The following is a 14,392-nucleotide window of genomic DNA, read 5'->3' as shown; positions in this document are numbered from 1 at the left end:
AGCAACGTTCATTCAAATGTCTTGCTTTCTCGGAGAAGATTTAACATCTCTCCCTAAGTGCAAATCTAACGCGATCAAACAATCCTTTTTAAACAAAAACCTAAAAACTTGGCGAGTTAAGAACTTCTGTGACCAAAAATACCATGTTTATTTCTGCTGGCTTTTCATTACTTTTATTCAACAAATCAAGTGTCAAAATTGTGACAGTTTTAACTGCAAAAGTGCAAGAAAATCTTGATCCAGGACGAGCCCCCAATTCTGTTATGGATCAGAATAACTATTTATGCCAACGATCAAACACAGAGTTTAACCTTAACAATAATTTGTTTACAGTAATACATACAAATCAAATCTGAGTCTACCTAATGCTGACAGATACATGTAAACTAGTCCATATAATGAAGCTAATCTGATTCTACTTAACGCATACAGATATATGTAAAGCAAGTCCATATTGTGAAGCTAAATTTATTCTACTTAATGCTTACAGGTAGTGCTAGTCAACTACTTTGGAGTTACAGACCTGGCATGCACGAACGACAAAAAGCGAAAAGGCAAACGCAGCGCACCGGTAAGAGGAATATGGGACTATACCCATCGCTTTATCTTCTACAGAGGGTATTATTTTGAATTCTTTGGTGAGTTATTTGTTTAATTGATGTACAATTGTACTAAGAGAAAGACACAAAAAGTAAAAAATAAGCAGTATTTCATTATCATTGAATACTGATATAGGGAAATTTTAGATCATCAAACTTTTTTTTCTAAATATCAATAATTAAAACTTCAGTATAAAACAATGTCAACCTCAGAAAATGCAAAATAAAAACTGTCAAACTAAAGCACAATAAATACTCTTTCATATAAAAATTCCGCCACCCTAAAAAATTCAAACAGATAAAATTTAGCAAATGACACGTAATCCAAGACAAAACAAAATCAAACACAAAAGTGCTAATGATATGTTAATTATTATTACATGTTTTCTCTTTTTGTGGTATGATCTCAACATCATCTGAAATAAGGTATATTTAAGGTTACATATATTGAAAATAGAGGCGATGGCGTATTCTAATGCTTTTAATGTAAGTGTAAGAAAATTCTCAACAAGAAAAAGAGCCATATAAAAATATCTCATCGTTTAAAAGTTTACCAGAAATTTTTAATTGCGTTCCAGAAAAATCTCAAGGTAAAAACTAATACCGAAAATATCATTGTAAATAAGGTATTATCATTTTGAAGTTTACTTTCTATTGTATACGAGTTTTCACTTGTTAATAGGGAATGTTGTTTTTGAATCGGTATATACAAATTAAAAAAAAATCTTAATTCAGTTGGTGCCAGTTTTATCTATGATTTATGTTAAAGAATCGAAAGACCTTAACAAAGAAGACACATAGTTTCCAAATGTAAGTCGTAGGACAAAATACTTTCTATGTTCGAGAATATTATTAATTGTTGAAAAGACTACTTTTCCGCCTAGTTAATTCCAATGCAAGGATTGAAAGAAGTCGTGCAGCTGGAGGCAAGTGTGGAGGAGGAAGAGAAAGACCTCCAGCTGGATACAGCTATCTAAGTTTGGATTGTATCAAACGATGTGCAATACGCTATTCATCCAAATTCGGAAAGTACGATAATGTTATAAATAACTGTCACAGCTTTGCTAATAAAATGTCTGAAGTTTTATGTAGAAGGGGCAGCACGTGCCCGTCGTGGTGCTACTGATGCATACCAATCTCGAAATACAATGATCATATGAGACTGTGGCAATAGACAAAATTTAATATTTTAAAAAAGTATTGTTCTTAAATTTTTTTTAAAAAGACATTGCTCTGTTCATAAAAAAGGAGAGATCAAGGAGAGGGAATTAAGTGTATTAAATTTATTTGAGAAAAAACAAAGGAAAATCCGAGTGTATTCTTTATATCAATGTAATGCCTAATTTTCATAAAATAACTTACAATCTTTTGCTTTTTACTTCTAACGTGTGATTTTTGTTATTGTTTTGTTAATTATTTAAACCACAGGCACTTGTTTCGCATATATTGCACCCTAGGTCTTCTTATTTTTACAGCAATGCAATGTACAATTTTTAAATGAAATGGAATTCGTAAATTTACTTACCTTGTCAGTGGTCATTTACAAAATTACTTAGTGTTAATAACATTCAGATTATACGCACAAGTACTCTAATGTTGATGTTTAAAAGATGCTCGAGTTTCTGATTGACAATATCTATGTGGTTTTTAGAGACCAGTTCTTCCAACAATCTATTGGAAATACCATGGGTACCAATTGCACCCCGTTATAAGCAGACCTATTTTGTATTCATATGAAGTAGACTTTGTTCACAATCTTTTTCGTGAATAAATTAATAGGTGGCCTTCAACGCGACATTTAGATAAATCGACGACGCATTCTCAATTGACAATAGTTATATCAATTCTTATGTTGATACGATATATCCCTCTGAGCTTGAAATAAAAATATACCTCAGAGCCTGACACATCTGTTTCGTATTTGGATCCTTTACGAGAAAAAGACGCTAATGGTTACCCAACAACAAAGCTTTATGATAAACGTAAAAACTTAACTTTTCAATCGTCATCTTCCCTTACTTATGCAGCAAAAATCTCTGTCACCTGCATACGGATTTTATATATCTCAATTGATTCGATACAGATGAGCATTTTCTGCGTATGAACAATTTCTAAAACGAGGTAAGTTATCGAAAAATAGGTTGATGAAGCAAGAATATCAGCAGTCTCGTTTAAAGTCATCATTTTGTAAGTTTCATGGTCGATACAATGACCTTGTCAGCAAACATAACAATTATTCATCTTTAAGTGAAATGCTGACTGACTTTTTTCATACTGATTGTTAGGCCATTATTTATACACTGAGTTGCCCACAATTTTTTTCCGTTATTTCCCGATCATGATAAGGAGCACACGGCAGGTATAACTCGTTAGAAGGAAATGCCCACTCCTCAATGACAAACGATTCTACCTCTGATGCTTTAAGCAATCTTACTGTTGTCGTTTATTAAATCCCACACAGCAAAGTATAAGCAATATCAGAATAAATTGTAAAATGTACTTATTATTGGGGACTTTTCTTTTGCAATTCATGTGCTCTTCATCACACATTTTGTGAGTATACATTTCTGTCACCCATTGAATTGTTAAAAAATAATCGGGCAGTGATTAATCAAACTATATCTACAAGACCTCTTATGTTAAAAAGATAAAAAAAAATTTTTTCATTCATAAAACATTCATTTATTCAGGAATGTCTCTGGCAATCAAATTTAAATAAAGTAAAATGCTTTTACTCACAACGAAAAGGTTAATGAAACTACTGATGCTCATGTTAATACATTGCAACTAATTATATTTTTTTCATGATTGCTATTAAACGTATCTGTTCCTTTGTTTATAATTTTCATTGAGGAGAACTCAAATATATATACTTTCTTAATTTCACTGATATAGAATTTCGCAAATTGAAATATTATTAAAAGTTTAAATTTATTGTTTACCTGAGTTTTCTGTGAATGTGTGGATATTTTGTCCTGTCATTACGTGCTCATTTGTTAATAAAACGAAGGTGAGTGCTGAGTCTCATATATCTCTCTTCTTACATGTATTCAACTTTATAAAAATATTTAATGTAAAAAATGACCTATTTTAATGACTGTGATTTATTTATTCAAAATTATTGCACGTAGCAGGTATTTTATTTGTAAACTCTGTCATTCCTATTTTCATAATGAAAGTGTTTTTGGAAATTTATTAGGAAAACCCAGTTGAAAACTTAAGTATAAAAACCTTGCGCTTTCCAAAGTAATACAGACTAAACAAATCCTGTCTATTTTTACCGTGACTTTTATTTATTTTGTTTTATGTCCTTTATCATAAATAAGAAAAATATTGAGGAAGACAGCTTTAGCCGGAACAAGATTTTATTTTTATCATTTTAAAATAAAGTAATTACCATGAAGACAAATGGAATAACCATTTTTCTTGTCGTAACAGTGATTTTAGCACTACATGTTTGTGAATTAATGGCGGAGGGCGATGAGAGAAGAGCTGTTACAGTAATTGTAAAACGCAGTTTGCTGAGTAGACTCTTGTCTAAATTTAAAGGTAAGTGTTATATTTCTGAACTTAATTTTTTTTCCAAGAAGAAAAATAACTATTCTATTTCAATTGATTAATCTATGCAAGTATAATTAATTCATTTAAGTATTTCTACCCCGTTCCTTCATGACTGAAGTTCTGACATTTAGTTTAGTCGAAATCATCCGTCGAATTTCATGGTTTTCTGTACAATACACGAGAAGTCCACAAGTGCTTTTAAGATATGAAGTTTTTGTTTTATGCGGTCAGGTTCTACAATGACATATTTAAGAAATATGGTGTCATTTAACAACTTATATCGGAATATTAATAAGGTTCAGTTATGTGACATAATTATTTTACTGTTTAACTCTCGATTAAAGCTTTAAAATGATACAGTGTACCATATAACTTGTATTAACATTTGACACTGATTTAGAATGTTTTATGATTTAGAAATTTTAACCCTTAAATGATTTAATTTGTACCAAACCTCAGCCGTATAAATTAGATGTGTTGAACTCTCGGCCACTTACGATATCACGTCAATCGGATATATAAATAAACAATAAATTTAAGGACACATGATGAACTTGTTTTACATAGAATTAAATACGTCTTGCTTAGACCGTGTTTTATAAGGGAAACATTTGTAAATGTTAATATTTCTTCGTAAACTTTGTCTGTCTGTTTAACGTTCCTGTGAGAATTTATTACTCATAACTAGGGATATTAACAAGTACCCGGTTAACCGGATACTCGCTCGAACTCCGAGTATCGAATATTGAACGGTTACTCAGATGTATATTTTTTCTTATTTCCAAGTACATATTTTTATCAAAAACTTATCACAAAAGAAAACAAAAACCAGTACATTTGCATTTGATTATTAGCGTGCCGTCATCTACACCTGTAAAGCACCTGTTATCGCCTGGGGCTATATACAGTAATTAGTGACCAATTACCTGGTCACAGCTGTTCTCACCTTTTGTTGCTCTTAATTTTTGGATGGCTTCAATTATGTGTTTACAATGAAAAATAGTTTTTGTATGGTCTATTATCTTTATTTGTCTTTAAATTATTTTGTTAGTATACCCTAGAGAAATTGGACATGCATAGAAATGTCTCTACCCAAATATTTAGACATATAGCTGAAGATAAAAAAGATTAAAAGTCAGCTCTGTGGAGTAAATTTAGCGTATACCGGGGAAAAAACGAATACATGAATAAATATACAACAAGCCATCCGAAAATTGTCCACTCCTTATTTTAAGCTAGTCTAATCATTACAAAGCTACGAGACAGACTGTCCTCTGATTGCGTTGATAAAAAAGAACCGTAAATAATTTGTAATAATTAGCGCATTAATTGATGTTTTTGTGTTTTGATATAACAGAGCTTAATTAACAATTTACATTTGTACCGAGTAACCGGGTACTCGATCTGAAAATCGTCCGAGTAACCGATTATTAAATATTGACTGATTTGACATCCCTACTCATAACTGAGGTCCCAAATTTGTATAATCTTTACTCATTATTTGGCAGATTACACCTCAAATAGTACAACACTTTAGCTGTAAGCCAGGCTAGCTTAGTGGGAGCAGCTGGCATTTATTTAATAACAATCCATAACAAACAGCATACATTAATGTTTATGTGATCAATGAAGTACTGCAATGGTTTGTTCAATGTAAGTTACGTGCTATGCATTATACCCCTGTCAAAGACATTAAAAACCGCCCAGGAAAAAACCATAGACGAGTAACTATGGAAAAACTGTGTCCGTCGCTATGTAAATAATGTCTCAAGGGAGAATGCCGGACGTGCATTCGGTGCAGTACTTGGTATGTATAAACACCATGTATGTACAGGTACAATAAAGCAAACTCAAAATATATGACAATATTGTTGTAAATATTATATATATAAATGTATTAATTTGAATATATATATATAGTCAAAAATGCGTGTGTGTTCTGTGGAGCACTGGCTTAGAATGATCCAACACCTCACAAAATACCGCCTTCTCATTGGCCTTCCTATGGCCACGCCTACCATAAACAGGCATTTCCAATAAAACACGTTCTTATCATACAATGTTTTCCCGCTATTCTAAGAAGAGCGGGAAAACTTTAGTATAATCTTCACTCATTATTTGACAGACTACACTTCAAATAATACAACACTTTAGCTGTAAGCCAGTCTAGCTTAGAATATCAAGTTCAAATGTTAATGCATGAAAAAAGATAACTTCAGATATCGAGTTTATAAATTTAAAATATTGATGAAGAAGTAACTGTTTTATCTAAGGTAAAATATTAGATGATTCCAACCCCCCTTTTTTATGACAATGTACTGTCCAAGCTGACTTTAATAATAATAATAATAATAATAATACTTTATTTATAGAAGGTAACCCGATTAGTGCAAGCACTAGTCTTCCTCGGGGCCCTCTTTATAACACATATACAATGTATATACACAATAAATACAAATCACAATAAGGAGACAATAAAAAAAATGGACAGTACATGCATGTAACCAAATAAATAAACAAATAAATAAAACATAAATATTTCAGCATAGAGCGAGAGAGAAAATAGAAAATCACGTCGAACCATTACGTTTCACACGCAAAAAATTTTCAACACTTTTTTTAAATATTGTAAGGGATTGGGAATTCCTGATACTTATTGGTAGCTCATTCCAGATTATAACTCCTGAATATTGTAAAGAATTTTTAAATAAGTTAGTTTTATATTTTGGTAATCGCAGTTCGGAGTTTGTTTCTGAGCGTAACGTGTATGATCCAGAGCTTTGAAATTCAAAAAGATTATGCATATAATCCGGAGACATACCATTAAATATTTTGAACATTAGAATGCTTTTCTGTAAATATAAAAGTTCATAAACTGTTAACCAGCCTAAAGTGTTAAATAAAGGCATTGAAGGTGTATCATATTTTTCATTTAAAATAATCCTAGCTGCTCGTTTTTGTAATCTGTAGACTCTATCCATGTGCGTTTGAGGACAGTTGCCCCAAATAGACAGACAATATAAAATTGATGGTAGAATAAAAGCATTATAAAATAGTTTTCTAGTATGCATTGGAAGAAACTTTTTAATTTTTCGTAAAGTGAATATTTTATATGTAAGAGTTTTGCAAACTGCATCTACATGACAAGTATATTGTAGATTATGATCAATGTGAATGCCTAATAATTTGTGCATTTCTACATTTTCAAGAGTATGCCCGGAAAGTTGGAAATGAAAATTAACATTTTCTAATTTAGATTTCTTTTGTTGTGTTCCCATTAACATACACTTTGTTTTATCAGTATTTAAAATCATTTGATTTTGTTGGCACCATTTTTGTAGTTGATTGAGTTCATGATTTAGAGTTGTTTCAATATGTGAAATACTATTACCATGAAAATGCATTGTAGTGTCATCAGCAAACATATCAATATTACAATGTTCAACAGACAATGGTAAATCATTAATATACAATAGAAACAACAAAGGACCTAAAATAGAGCCCTGTGGCACACCTGCTGTGACTGGCACTGATTCAGATGTATACGCACCAATTTTAACACTTTGTGTTCGATCATATAAGTATGATTGAAACCATTTAATTGATATTGGATCGAAATGATAGCATTTAAGTTTTCTAATTAGTATATCGTGATTAACAAGATCAAATGCTTTGCTAAAATCCAAATAAGTAATGCCAACAAAATTTCCTTGATCTATTGCATGCAGCCAATTATCGGTTAGTTTTGTGAGAGCTGTCTGGCATGAGTGAAATTCTCTAAATCCAGATTGTGCTTTCATTAGTAAATCAAAGTGAGAAGTAAAAATACGTATATTTTCTGCTACATGCTTCTCTAAAATTTTCGACATAGTTGGTAAAATTGAGATTGGGCGATAGTTTCCTGGGTCTGATTTATTGCCCTTTTTGAACAGGGGAGTTACTTTCGCGACTTTTAACTGTGAAGGAAAAGATCCTTTGATTATGCTAGAATTTATTAGGTGTGTTAGTGGTTTGGATATTACACTGGCTGAAAGTTTAAGCAATCTAGGTCCAAGAAAGTCTATGCCAGCAGATTTGTTTACATCTAGTCTTTTTAACATTTCAGATACTTTTTCTTTATTAATCAAGGGAATTTTAAAAAAGTCTTGATCTCCAAGTTTCGTCTCCGTGTATCTTTTCAATTTGTCTGACTCAAATGTAGTAGACGAAAGATTATTCAACAATTTTTTTCGGAATTTGGGCAAAATGTTCATTAAAGGCATTTGCAATATCCTGTAAATTATCAAGATCTAAGCCGTTATATATTACATTGGAAGGAGACAAGTTTTTGTCTGATTTTGAGGCCAACTGATTTAAGTGACCCCACATTTCCTTTGAAGTAGAACTATTTTCAATTACTTCCTTATAATACGTAGATTTTGCATTATTTATTAAATATGTGACTTTGTTCCTCCAAAGTTTAAAATTCTCCATGTCTCCCTGTTTATGATATTGATCTCGTAAATTCCTAGCATTATTTATTTCTGGAGTTAACCATTTAGTGCGGAATTCAGATTTCACACGCTTAGTTTTTACTTTTGCATGTTTATTGATTACAGCATTGAAAATATCATAAAAACAGTTTAAAATGTCATTAGGGTCATGCAGTAGAATTAATTCATCAAAATTTGCATTGCTTAAATCAAGCAAAAAATCTGTTTCATTAAAATTTTTTAAGTCACGATATTGTATTTCAGTATGTTTGCCTTTGCGTTGCATGCTGTTAGATCTGCGTGTGGCACATATAGGATAATGATCAGACATCGCTACAGGGGGTACTGCTATTTCACATATGTTAGCAGGGTGTGTAGTGTAGAAATGGTCAATAAGAGTTTTAGAGCTATTAGTAATTCTTGTTGGGGTGTTAATTAATTGTGTTAGTCCAAAATCTACAATTGCAGAAGACCAACTCCGCGGGGGTTCTTTGAGCATATCAATATTGAGATCACCTGCAATAATCACTTCCTGGTCGTCACAGCAGGTAGCGCACTGTAACTCTCGGACAAAATCATCTACCCAGCAGGAGGGGGCAGATGGTGGACGGTAAACTGAACAATAAAGAATAGGTTTAGAATTTTTAAGATTAATTTCAAGCCACATTGTTTCAATATTGCTAATTTCTAAATCCTTACGGCGTTTATACTTCAAATCATTTGAAATATAAGTAACAAGTCCACCACCAGCCTTTCCTACTCTGTCTTTTCTTTCCAAACAATATCCCTTTATATTTATAATACAATCATTAATATTTTCATCAAGAAATGTTTCACATAAGGAAAATATATCAATGTAAAGCTCATCTTGTAAATACAAAACCAATTCATCTAATTTTGGCAAAATGTGACACACATTCAAATTGACAAAATGTAGACCCTTTTTCATTAAACCTAGATTTGATTTACATATATTTTGTTTTATTTTATTTTGAGTATCTGGCTTTAGAGAAGAATTTCTAGGATTTTTTTGTTTAAGATTCGAAAAAGTGTTTTTTATATTCAGACAAGTATCTGTCTGTTCAGATGTAAGATTTAAATCATTTGTGCAAATATCAGATAAAGAACACGTACAAATTAATTCATTACAACCAAAACAGAGATTATTCAAAGGATAAAAATAATTTTTGACATTGGTAATGGGACAGTTATTCGTATTATCGGCACAGCTTTCATTGCCGTGAACCTATCTGGTACAAAACTTCTGTTTGTGACCTTGCTCACCACAATACCAACAAACAACTTTGTTTCCATGTCGGCAGTTTCGCGAGGAATGGCCTTGCTCTCCACAGTAATAACATGTCTGCACAGATGAGGGCCGTTGTTGTTTAAGGATTTCCACATGGGCATTGTACAGCTTGAGGAGCAAGGAAGTACCACGATCAGACAAGTGAATGCCATCTCTCCAAAAGGAAGGGGAATTCCAGTGCTTGAATGATTTGCTTGTCTCGATAAGCGTAGCACCATACTCCTCACAAATATATTTTAAACACTCATTAATTTCGGTAACATCAGCATCGCGTCTCGGAATCACTTCTGATATAAACACGGAAACGGTGTGATTTCTTTTCTTAAGATCGGCGATTAATTCGATGAAATCATTCTGAATCGCATCGATGTTGCGCAGGTTAGCCACATCATTGCCGCCGGCCTGGATGATGACATTTTTGATGGAAGATATAGCACATCCTTGTAGTTTTGTACGGATGTGTGATATGCTAGCACCACGATTGGTACTAACATTCACACTCGAATCTAAGCCTCGGGTTTTGATTCGTTGAAGAATAGAACTTCCGATGACCAGGGTAGTTTTTTGGGTTCGGTCTCTTGAAGAAAATGATGGAGAAAATTTTTTGAAGTTTCCTCGTTCTTTAGGAGTCGGCATAGCTTGGCTTTCCCTGGAGGGGTGTAAGTTAGAGTTGTCCTTTGTCGCCACCATTTTGCTTTTCTGTGTGGGTTGTGAGCTTTTCCATACGGAACTGGAATCTCTATCCATGGTATCTGTTGATGTACTGGTGCTTTTTTTGTCTACACTAAATGTACATTGGCTGTGTCTCGAAATTCCAGTTTTGGTAGACATTCCTTCGGTCATAGTTGCCTTCTGTTTCATTTGTATTCTTGGAGTTTGCGTGAAAGCGTTGGCACAGGTTTTTGTTTGTTGTGCTTCCAAAAGCTGTTTCTTTAGAAGATTTACTTCCTGTGTCAGCAATTTAACAGTTTCAGAAAGAAGTTGTACATTTTCTGAGCTGCTACACCGGTGGCAATCTATCTCCGCACTTGAATCATTTTGTTTTGAAGGTCTTGGAGTTGATGTGCAGCTTGGTTGATTAACAATAATTTTGCAATCTGTGAGAGAGTCATTTTGGCTGCTATCAATTTGACTCTTCACTTCGTCAAGAAAGTCATTCTGGTACCATTCGAATGCACCGGTTCCTTGAATAAGAATTGTATTTGTGCTTCTATATATTGTCACTGTAACTGACTCGCACATCGATTTATAGATGCAACCATTTTTCTTATTATTTCCATGAAAAAGAAGCATCTTCTTAAGCACAGATGACATAAACTCATGCTGCTGGCCATCATAGTTAATGGTCACACTCTCTGCATTTAATTTAACATGTAGAAAGTCTGGAATACTCACTGAATGTGTTAAGTCCTGTTCCTTATTTGTACCAATAAATGATTGTGACAATCCATTGAATGAGTTCAGAATCGATGTAAAAAGATTCGAATTTGCACTGAGATCCATTATTTCTTTATCATTTTAGCTATTCACCTGACAAAGATAAGAGCACTAAAAAACACGTCTTATCTCTTCGGCGTCTTATCTTCAACATAGCTCTCTTTTGTCGAACCCGACACTGTCTGAAAACGGGGGCATGTTCGAATTGCCCACTGCCGTGTCACCGCCTGCGCACAAAAATATGCTATATTAATATTTTACGTGTTGATGCAGATCCACAAGCTATCACTGTTTTATTTCCTTGTCTGTCCTCTTCAGTTATATTTTTACGTAGGAACACTTTTGATGAATTTATATTTGCTAAAACACCGTCAGAAGCGACCTAATGATCTAAACTCATCGAAATCCTAATCTTTTTGCATTTGTTGATATGTTTGGAGAACTCCCTAAAATATTTTTACAAATGGATGATCGGTAGGATCCGTGTATCCTGGAATGAATCATTTGGACAAGAGAACCCCAGAATGGAATGTACTCACTTGATGACACAATACAAAACTTCCTCATTTCACTCGTTAATCACACAACTTCTTCGTTAGGTAGACATTTCTTAAATCTTCTGAATCCAAGCTGATTTTACCACATTTTCCATGATCTTGTCCAAGCTTATGTCTGGAAAAACAAGTTATGCGTAAAACGAACGTTTATACTAAAACTATACTAAAAATCTATAAGAATCATATCGATTTTCTTGTTTCCACCATAAATACCGTTGTACCCTTTATCCTTTTGAGTTATCAAATACGTTACATGTTAAATTTCTTTAACAAAATATTGTCATTTGACTTCCTTTTTTTTTAAAGAAGTGGCCAATAAGAAGCAGACATGCATACCGGAACCATTAAAGCACTCTTTCTGAAATTATGTCTTGATGGGGACACTAATCAGCTCATGATCAATAATCGTCACCCCGTAAAATTCAAATTATTAAATGACAATAGCTTATTCATTAAGGAATTCCCTGCTTTTGCTTTGTTTTTTGAAATTGATGTTATGCCAGATCTTCTAGCCGTCCACATGAAAAATTTCCACTGACTATTACAAATGTAAGACACAGCGTTTAAACTTTTAAAAGAACTTTTTGTATAGAATCTATTAAATGCAATAAATTTTGTTTCCAAAACAAGTCTTCTGATCCTGAATCTAATAAACGATTTCCAACATACCGTTGTATAAAATCCAGCCGCATTTCCTATAGCGGATTCCAAGTTATGAAATGATTTGCCCTCTTACATGTGTATACAAGTTGTTATAAATAATTGATATATTATCTTACTTTGAAAACAACTTAATTTTGACTTAAATTTCGCTAATACGCCGAAGCAATTTTTCTGTTCTCTGGGAAGATATATGCTATCGTTTTCACTGTTCCTCTCGAAAATGACCAAACTATGTATTGTTGAAGCCGCTAAACACATTGTGAATACGACACAACGAAGCCCAAAAAAGTTTGAGTAAAACTTACAGATACTTACAGCTGCTTGAAATACATAGTAATTCCTAGTCCTGTCCAATATTGAACTTTTTAAAAACTTTTATAAAATGAATGCAGCAAATGAAATACCTAATGGTAAAACATTGAACACAAAAATATTTTAATACACCTTCGTATTCCCACCGAAAAAATCTGTTTCTTGCAATTGTTAAAATTTCATATGATGATACTCGGACTTAGATGATAACTGTATAAACATGTTTTTATTTTTATTCATTTATTTTCAGAAACAACTTTTGTGTAAAGGATAACTATGCATACATTGATTAAACTAAAACCAATCGCTTTACGCGTCCTATTGAATGCATGGAATTTGCAACACGAGGTATATCCTTGACCTCAACTTTTTCTTAATGACATTTCGTTTGAGGAACGAATTAGACAGAAATCATTTTTTTACTTGATAAATTACTTTTGATTTTTTTCCGGAATATCAAGGTTTTCATTCGAATACCTGGTGAATATCACGTGGCTCTTAAGAACCGGTCTCGCTAGCAAGGCCTTAAAACATTGCTGTGACGTCATTCCTTTGTTCTTGTAGTCTAAAAATTTACCTGTGGCAGTCCGATATTAGTGAGCAGTCTGATAATAAATTGTGATATCAGACTTTCTCAGTACTGATATCCTTCAAAATTGGACTGCCACTGAATAAAGGAAATGAAAAATGTGATTATTTAACCAAGAGCAATTTAAATTCCCCATATGCAATGATGATTTTGAAACACTGATCTTACAGAATTGCAAAATTAAAAAAAACCCTTTTAATTACACAGAATATACGGCAACAGAAAGGAGAACATGCGGCAGACCAGAACATGCAAAAAAAGGGGGGGGGGGGTAACTTCTAATAAAATTATTAAACTTGAAGAAATGTTGTAAAGGAGTAGGTGCACTGGTGTTCAGCAGAGAAGCACAGAAACTTTAAAACCCCAAAAATAAATTCAAAATAGAACACAAACTTTAGACACTATAAAGAACAATATTCAAACAGTTTGATTTCATTTTCCTTAAAAAAGAAAAATACCTTTGCAAAATGAAGGTAGCTAAGCCTAGTATATGATAATTAATTAATGCTTAGATTGTCAGTTTCGCAACAAATTTTGGAAGAAATTTAAGAATTTTCAACGTTTCCCTCAAAGCCCCCGGAATATTGATTTTGTTTTTTTTTTGCTAATGGAGCCCTCAAAAACAAAGATACATAAAGACACTAAACATAAAAAAAATGAAATGGACTAATGTACCTTCAGCATCTGCTTAATTTTCTGTGGTTATTCTTCATATCTGCATTTTCCATTCCATTCAAAATTTATCATTCAGTAGATTGTCTGTATGATAATTCTGTGACGATGGAAAATATCCTTCAAAATATTACTCGTCACTACATGTTTTCGTTTTCACTTTTTAAGCGCTAAGCGCAGCGCAAATCGCTTTCTGTCAGCGTAAATCTACTTCCGTTCGC

General features: G+C 32.8%; 1 long non-coding RNA gene across 1 annotated transcript; it reads left to right on the top strand.

Annotated features, from left to right (window-relative positions):
• Positions 1-573: 573 nt before the first annotated feature.
• Positions 574-1,738, top strand: LOC134276591 (uncharacterized). The gene is made up of 2 exons (XR_009994084.1): positions 574-638; positions 1,484-1,738. It is a non-coding gene; the product is annotated as an uncharacterized LOC134276591 (long non-coding RNA).
• Positions 1,739-14,392: the final 12,654 nt, after the last annotated feature.

This window comes from Saccostrea cucullata, unplaced genomic scaffold (assembly GCF_032062105.1).
Source record: "Saccostrea cucullata isolate Sc308-1 unplaced genomic scaffold, CSIRO_AGI_Scuc_v1 ctg15463, whole genome shotgun sequence".
In the NCBI taxonomy this organism is placed as follows: domain Eukaryota; kingdom Metazoa; phylum Mollusca; class Bivalvia; order Ostreida; family Ostreidae; genus Saccostrea; species Saccostrea cuccullata.
Note: the sequence above shows the minus strand (reverse complement) of the source record. Positions and strands in the feature narration are given on the sequence as shown.